Here is a 6,733-nt window from a genome sequence, read left to right on the forward strand (position 1 = left end):
GGACACTGCAGTCATAGCTGGAGAAACAGGACAGCCACGTCCGCACAGCCCTCAGGGCATGTGCCAGCCTCACCAAGGCTCACCAGTGCTGCCAGCCAAACTTTCCATCTCAGTCGCACATCTCTCACATAGCATAGCACAGGAGGGGAAGGAATTGCTGTTGCCTGAGCAGCAGCTATGAATGCAGCCCCGCTGTCGGCATCAGCAGGTCAGAACAAATGACCCTAAATACCCCTCCTGACCTCAGCTTGTACCCTTAGCATGACTGCTCATGGCCTCGCTTGCTGCTTCCCCAACCCCCAACAGACCAGTAAGGGGCCTTTAATAACACTGGCACTTCTCTTGCACCACAGACCCCATTCCTGGTGGTCCTTTGTCTCTTATGGATGCATTTCAAGGCATCTCTGACAGGGTCCCTGAAGTACCTTCAAGGTTTGGCTCCCCTGGAGTAAAGGAAAGGCTTTTTCTTGTCTGAAGGTTTAAAAAGGCTTCCCGTCCCTGGGTCCCCTCTGGCTCTTTAATTTCTCTCCTTGTCTTCAGTGCTGCCTTTTCTTTCTTCTCCTTTGGCTTTGCTGACAATTCTGGGTATCTGGCTTCAGCACTTGCCTTCCTCTTGCCTTTCTCTGCCTTCCTTGAGCAGCTCCCTCGGATGGCTGGCAGCACACTGAAAACACACATCACGGGGAGGTGGTGCGAGCACAGGGCGAGCCTGGACTCCATCCCAAGCTCACAGGCTGGGCACCTGCTTCTGCATCACAAGGCAGTTCTGCAGCCACGGTGCAGTTCAGGTGTTCCCCTGCCTCACTGGCTCCAGCATCGCAGCCCATGTGCTGGGCACCCTGCAGCCCTGACAAGCCTGAGGGAGACTGCATCCCCAGGAGCAAGCCATGGCTGGACAGAGGGCAGAGCTCAGTGCGCCACTCTCTGCTGCCTGCGGTCAGTGTCTTCAGGCCTCCTGGCTCTCTTCCTTTCTCATGTGCAAGGTTTTCCATCTGCAGCTGGTCAGAGCTGTCCAGAGAGGATGAGGAAGCCCTGGAGTTCATCCAGGCCTTTGTGAGCGGCAGACAAAAGGTAGCTGCAGCCATGTCCATTGGGGCGCTGTGCCTGTGTCTCCCTCCGGGTCCTGCTGGGTCTGCGGTCTGCTGCCAGGCTGCTGACCCTTCTGGTCACTAGACCACCTTCCTCCCTGCCTAGAGGCTCGTCCTTCTCTGCGTGCGGTTCCCTGGAGCCTGGGAGACGGCTCCTGTGCGCAGACCTACTGTGCCTCCTTGTGCGCTGCACTCCCAAAGACATATTGCACGTGTCTCACAGCGAGCTCACAAGACCACTTTTTGTAGGGGTAAAACCCTTAGGCGGCTGGGTCGGTTGGAGCAGCAAATCTCTCCAGCCAGAGTCACTGCAGGGCGCTTGCTGCTGCCTGGAGAGCTCTAGGGCAATTAGGGGGAAGCGTCCAACGAGCCCTAGTCCACGCCTGAACTGGATACGGCCCCTGGCAAGGAGAGGAGAGAGGGGAGGAGGTGTCCCCAGGCAGAGGGGAGCCTCCTGCTCTCTCTGTCCTCTGCCCATGAGCACCCCACAGGGAGATCCCAGGGCCTGGGGAGTGCTGGGAGCACGGACCCACGAGTGCGCACAGGAGGAGGCCCCATTGATTCACCAAGCTCCCTTCAGCGCCGGGTCAGGCCAACGGACTCACCCTGGCAACCGTGGAGCAGCCGCACCATGGGCAACGGCGTGCCAGAGCTGCGGGCCCCAGCGTGGCCTCTCCAGTCCCCACGCCTCCATTTGCAGGGGTCAAGTTTGCACCAAGAGACAGGAGCCACGGGCAATCTGCTGCTCTAAGTGGGGACGCTCTTGTCATTAGGCTTCATTGTCAGGACTTGCAGGGCTAGGTCCTGCCTCAGCAGAAGAAGTCCAAGAGGAGAAGAGGGAAGGAGGAGGACTGCAAGGCTCAAAAGGAACAAAGCCCTCAAGGGAAGGGGAGGGGGGCGGGACTTGCTCTCTTTTGGCCCTTCCCAAAGGCCCCAAGTTGTCTGATGCCTGCAAGGCAGAGCCCGTCCTCCTGGCTCGGAAAATACTGACTCTCTCTTTGTAAGTGGAGGACCTCCTTCCACAGGGCCTCTTTTTTCTTTCTTAGAAGGGGTAAGGGCTGTTTGGGTGCTTCTGCCCACTTGGTGAGGGGAGCCCACGCGCACGCTGTGTGGCTGCTGCCTGGGCTCGTAGGTGGTGGGTGCCGGGACCTCGGCTCTGGCTGCCCAGGGCAGGTGTGTGTCACTACGCCGGGGTGGGCACGGCGGCCAGGGCTGGCGCTGGAAAGGGGCTGTGCCCCTGTGACAGCACAGAGGACAAGTCACAAAGGGAGGGGGCTGTCACCAGGGCACCCGCAGGCGTTGGCCCCGCAGCACTGCTGGGTCCACAGCTGTATGGCCTGGGCCAGCCCAGGCCGCAGCAGCCTCTGGAGGGTGAGTGCGGCAGTGGGGCAAGGCTGGGCGGGACGAGGGCCGGGCACCAACGCTGGCTCCCTCCCGGAGGTTTCCAGCGCTGAAGCAAGGGCTGAGCCACGCAGAGCAGCGCATTGGGTTAGGGATGTTGGCGCCCTGAGGGCTGGGGGCAGAGGTGCCCGGGGCTCCCAGTGAGCCCGGGTGCCCAGAAATGTGTTGGGGATGTGCCGGGCACCCGCAGCTCTGCAGGCCACTGCTCCCTTGGGGGGGCATGGGGCCTCGGGAGTCCCCACTCTGGTGGCACTTGCCCTTTCTGCACCCCTGCCCCTGGAACAAAGCCTGGCCAGGATGCTGGGCCTCAGGGGAGGGTTGGCAGGATGGGCCCCACAGCATCAGCGTCTAGGGCCTGCGTCCCCTTGGAGCCTGCGGGCACCAGGGCCCAAGCGCTTTCCTTGGGGCGGCCCGGGGTCCTCGCTCAGGCAGCGCTCACAAACCCCACCCTTGCTGCCTCCGAGCTCCCTCACCCCTTCTTCCATCCTGCCCCTTCGTGCCTGCAGCTCCTGCCGCCAATCCGCAAGCTCTCTCCCAGCCAGCCCGGCTCACCTGCTTCTCTCCCATCTCCTCTAGGCCATGGCTGTGGGCCTTGTGCTCGTCCTGGCCGTGCTGGGCATTGTCCTGCAGCCGCTGAAGGTCAGTGACCACATGGATGCGGCCACGGAGCAGCGGATGCAGCAGCACGAGGAGCAGCTGAGTCAGGAGATGACTCGGCTGCAGCAGGAGTTTGCGGAGATGATGCAGGAGCCGCAGAGCGGACTTTTCAGGAGAGACGTGGTCTTCGCCACCTGGGACCTGTGGCAGTTTGGGACCTTTGCTGGAGGCCTTGTGCTGCTCTTTGGGCTCTTCTGGATGGCCACGGAGCAGGACTTTGACAAGTCTGACAGCAGCAGTGGCCTGAGCTCCTCCAGCAGCGAGGAAGAGGGGGAAGGCGAGGAGCAGGAGGCTGCGGGCGCTGTGCACTGGCTCTCTCCTGAACAGCAGCTGGACTCCACAGGCCAGAGGGCCCTAGAGACCTTCTACGAGCAGCACCTCTGCGGGCCAGCGCAGGACGTGGCCCACACGTGCAAGGTGGTGGAGGAGCTGGTGGGCAACCTCCTCCATGCCTGCCACATGATCTCTTTGACAACTTTCTTGCCACGGCTGGAACGGTGCATCGGCGTGGGCAGTGTCTTTGAAGGCTGGAGCCACCGCGGGGAGGACACCGTCTACAGCCTGCTCGTGCCCCTGAAGCCACCACCCGGGCACTCCTTCCACCTGGAGCTGGGCACCGGTGAGGAGCTGCCGGCGAGGCACGGCCGTGTCCATGTGAAGCTGGAGTGCATGTGTGAGAGGGAGCAGCTGCTGGGGGACGTGCTGTGCTTCCGGCACCGCTCCCAGAGCCAAGTGCGCAGGTATCAGCGCCCCGGGCTCCTACACACCCTGTGCACCGGCTTCTACCTGGATGTGGAGAAAACCGCCCACTGGTTCCAGCTCTTTGTGAGAAACGCCTGGGACGTGATTGCTGCCGAACAAAACTGCCAGCTGACGGTGCTGCCCTCCTCCCGTTCCTGCAAGCTCCAGCTCGCATATGACTCTGGGAGGACCGTGCACGTTGAGATAATGCTGGGGGTGCAGCAAGACGACTTGGGGGTCTTCACAGAATCACAGAATCACTGAGGTTGGAAGGGACCTCTGGAGATCATCTAGTCCAACCCCCCTGCTCAAGCAGGGTCACCTAGAGCACATTGCACAGGATTGCATCCAGGCGGCTTTTGAATATCTCCAGAGAAGGAGACTCCACCACCTCTCGGGGCAACCTGTTCCAGTGCTCTGTCACCCTCACAGTGAAAAAGTTTTTCCTCATGTTAAGATGGAAGTGTCTGTGTTTCAGTTTGTGCCCATTGCCTCGCGTCCTGTCGCTCGGCACCACTGAAAAGAGTCTGGCCCCATCCTCTCGACACCCTCCCTTCAGATACTTATACACATTGATAAGATCTCCTCTCAGCCTTCTCTTCTCCAAGCTAAACAGGCCAAGCTCTCTCAGCCTTTCCTCATAAGAGAGATGCTCCAGTCCCCTAATCATCTTTGTGGCCCTTCGCTGGACTTGCTCCAGTAGTGCCACATCCCTCTTGTACTGGGGAGCCCAGAACTGGACGCAGTACTCCAGATGTGGCCTCACCAGGGCTGAGTAGAGGGGGAGAATCACTTCCCTCGACCTGCTGGCAACACTCTTTCTGATGCAGCCCAGGATACCATTGGCCTTCTTGGCCACAAGGGCACATTGCTGCCTCATACTTAACTTGGTGTCCACCAGCACTCCCAGGTCCTTCTCAGCAGAGCTGCTTTCCAGCAGGTCAGCCCCCAACCTGTACTGCTGCATGGGGTTATTCCTCCCCAGGTGCAGGACCCTGCACTTCCCTTTGTTGAATTTCATGAGGTTCCTCTCTGCCCACCTCTCCAGCCTGTCCAAGTCTCTTTGAATGGCAGCACAGCCCTCTGGCGTATCGGCCACTCCTCCCAGTTTTGTATCATCAGCAAACTTGCTGAGTGTGCACTCTGTGCCTTCATCCAGGTCATTGATGAAGAAGTTGAACAAGACTGGACCCAGTACTGACCCCTGGGGGACACCGCTAGCTACAGGCCTCCAACTAGACTCTGTACCACTGATCACAACTCTCTGAGCTCTGCCATTCAGCCAGTTCTCAATCCACCTCACTGTCCACTCATCTAACCCACACTTCCTGAGCTTGTCTATGAGGATGCTATGGGAGACAGTGTCAAAAGCCTTGCTGAAGTCAAGGTAGACAACATCCACTGCTCTCCCCTCATCTACCCAGCCAGTCATTCCATCATAGAAGGCTATCAGATTGGTTAGGCATGATTTCCCCTTGGTGAAGCCATGCTGACTACTCCTGATCACCTTCTTGTCCTCCACATGCGTGGAGATGGCTTCCAGGATGAGCTGCTCCATCACCTTTCCAGGGATGGAGGTGAGGCTGACTGGCCTGTAGTTCCCTGGGTCCTCCTTCTTGCCCTTTTTGAAGACTGGGGTGACATTGGCTTTCTTCCAGTCCTCGGGCACCTCTCCTGTTCTCCATGACCTTTCAAAGATGATGGAGAGTGGCTTAGCAATAACGTCCGCCAGCTCCCTCAGCACTCGTGGGTGCATCCCATCAGGGCCCATGGATTTGTGGGTGTCAAGTTTGCTTAAATGATCTCTAACCCACTCCTCCTCCACCAAGGGAAAGTCTTCCTCTCTCCAGACTTTCTCTCTTGCCTCCAGGGTCTGGGGCTCCTGAGGGCTGGCCTGAGCAGTAAAGACTGAAGCAAAGAAGGCATTCAGTAACTCTGCCTTCTCTGCATCCTTCGTCACCAGGGCACCCACCCCATTCAGCAAAGGGCCCACGTTTTCCCTAGTCTTCCTCTTGCTGCTGATGTATTTGAAGAAGCCCTTCTTGTTGTCCTTGACATCTCTAGCCAGATTTAATTCCAAACGGGCCTTAGCCTTCCTCGTCGCATCCCTGCATACTCTGACAACATTCCTATATTCCTCCCAAGTGGCCTGTCCCCCTTTCCACTTTCTGTATACTTCCTTCTTCTGGTTGAGTTTTGCCAGGAGCTCCTTGCTCATCCATGCAGGTCTCCTGCCTCCTTTGCTTGACTTCTTACTCATAGGGATGCACCGCTCTTGAGCCTGGAGGAAGTGATGTTTGAATATTAACCAACTCTCTTGAACACTCCTTCCTTCCAGGGCCCTCACCCATGGGATTCCTTTGTGGGCAGCCAGGAGGCGGAGGCTGGCCTCAGCAGCAGCACAACGTGGCTGGAGAGCTGTGCCCTGCAAGAGCTGCTGTTCTTCAGATTCATGGCCAGGCAGGCCCCCCAGGACAGCTGCCACCTGGCGTGTCTGCAGCTCCTCACCTACCTCCTGGAGGGCTTGGTGCTTTCCTCTGTCCACCTGAAAAGTCACCATGCACCTCCTGGCGCTGCTTCCCCCATCAGAGTGGTGCCCGGAGCATCTCCTGGAGCGTCTGAGGGATGTCCTGCACTACCTGCACCGCTGCCTGGAGGAGAAGGAGCTTCACCACTTCCTCCTAGGCAACGAGAGGGTGCCCAGGGAGGTCCCCCTGCCAGTGACCTTCCAAACGGCCAGCCCGCTCAACCTCTTCCAGCGCCTGGTGCAGGAGCCTGACGCCCACACCCAGGCACTGTGCGAGTTCACCGAGCTGCAGGATCGTCTCAGGAGCCTGTTAGACTGA

At 58.9% G+C, this 6,733-nt stretch overlaps 1 pseudogene; it reads left to right on the top strand.

The window, feature by feature from the left end:
• Positions 1–3,068: 3,068 nt before the first annotated feature.
• Positions 3,069–6,733, top strand: LOC136992531 (inositol 1,4,5-trisphosphate receptor-interacting protein-like 1; annotated as a pseudogene).

This window comes from Apteryx mantelli, chromosome 8 (genome assembly GCF_036417845.1).
Source record: "Apteryx mantelli isolate bAptMan1 chromosome 8, bAptMan1.hap1, whole genome shotgun sequence".
Lineage (NCBI taxonomy): Eukaryota > Metazoa > Chordata > Aves > Apterygiformes > Apterygidae > Apteryx > Apteryx mantelli.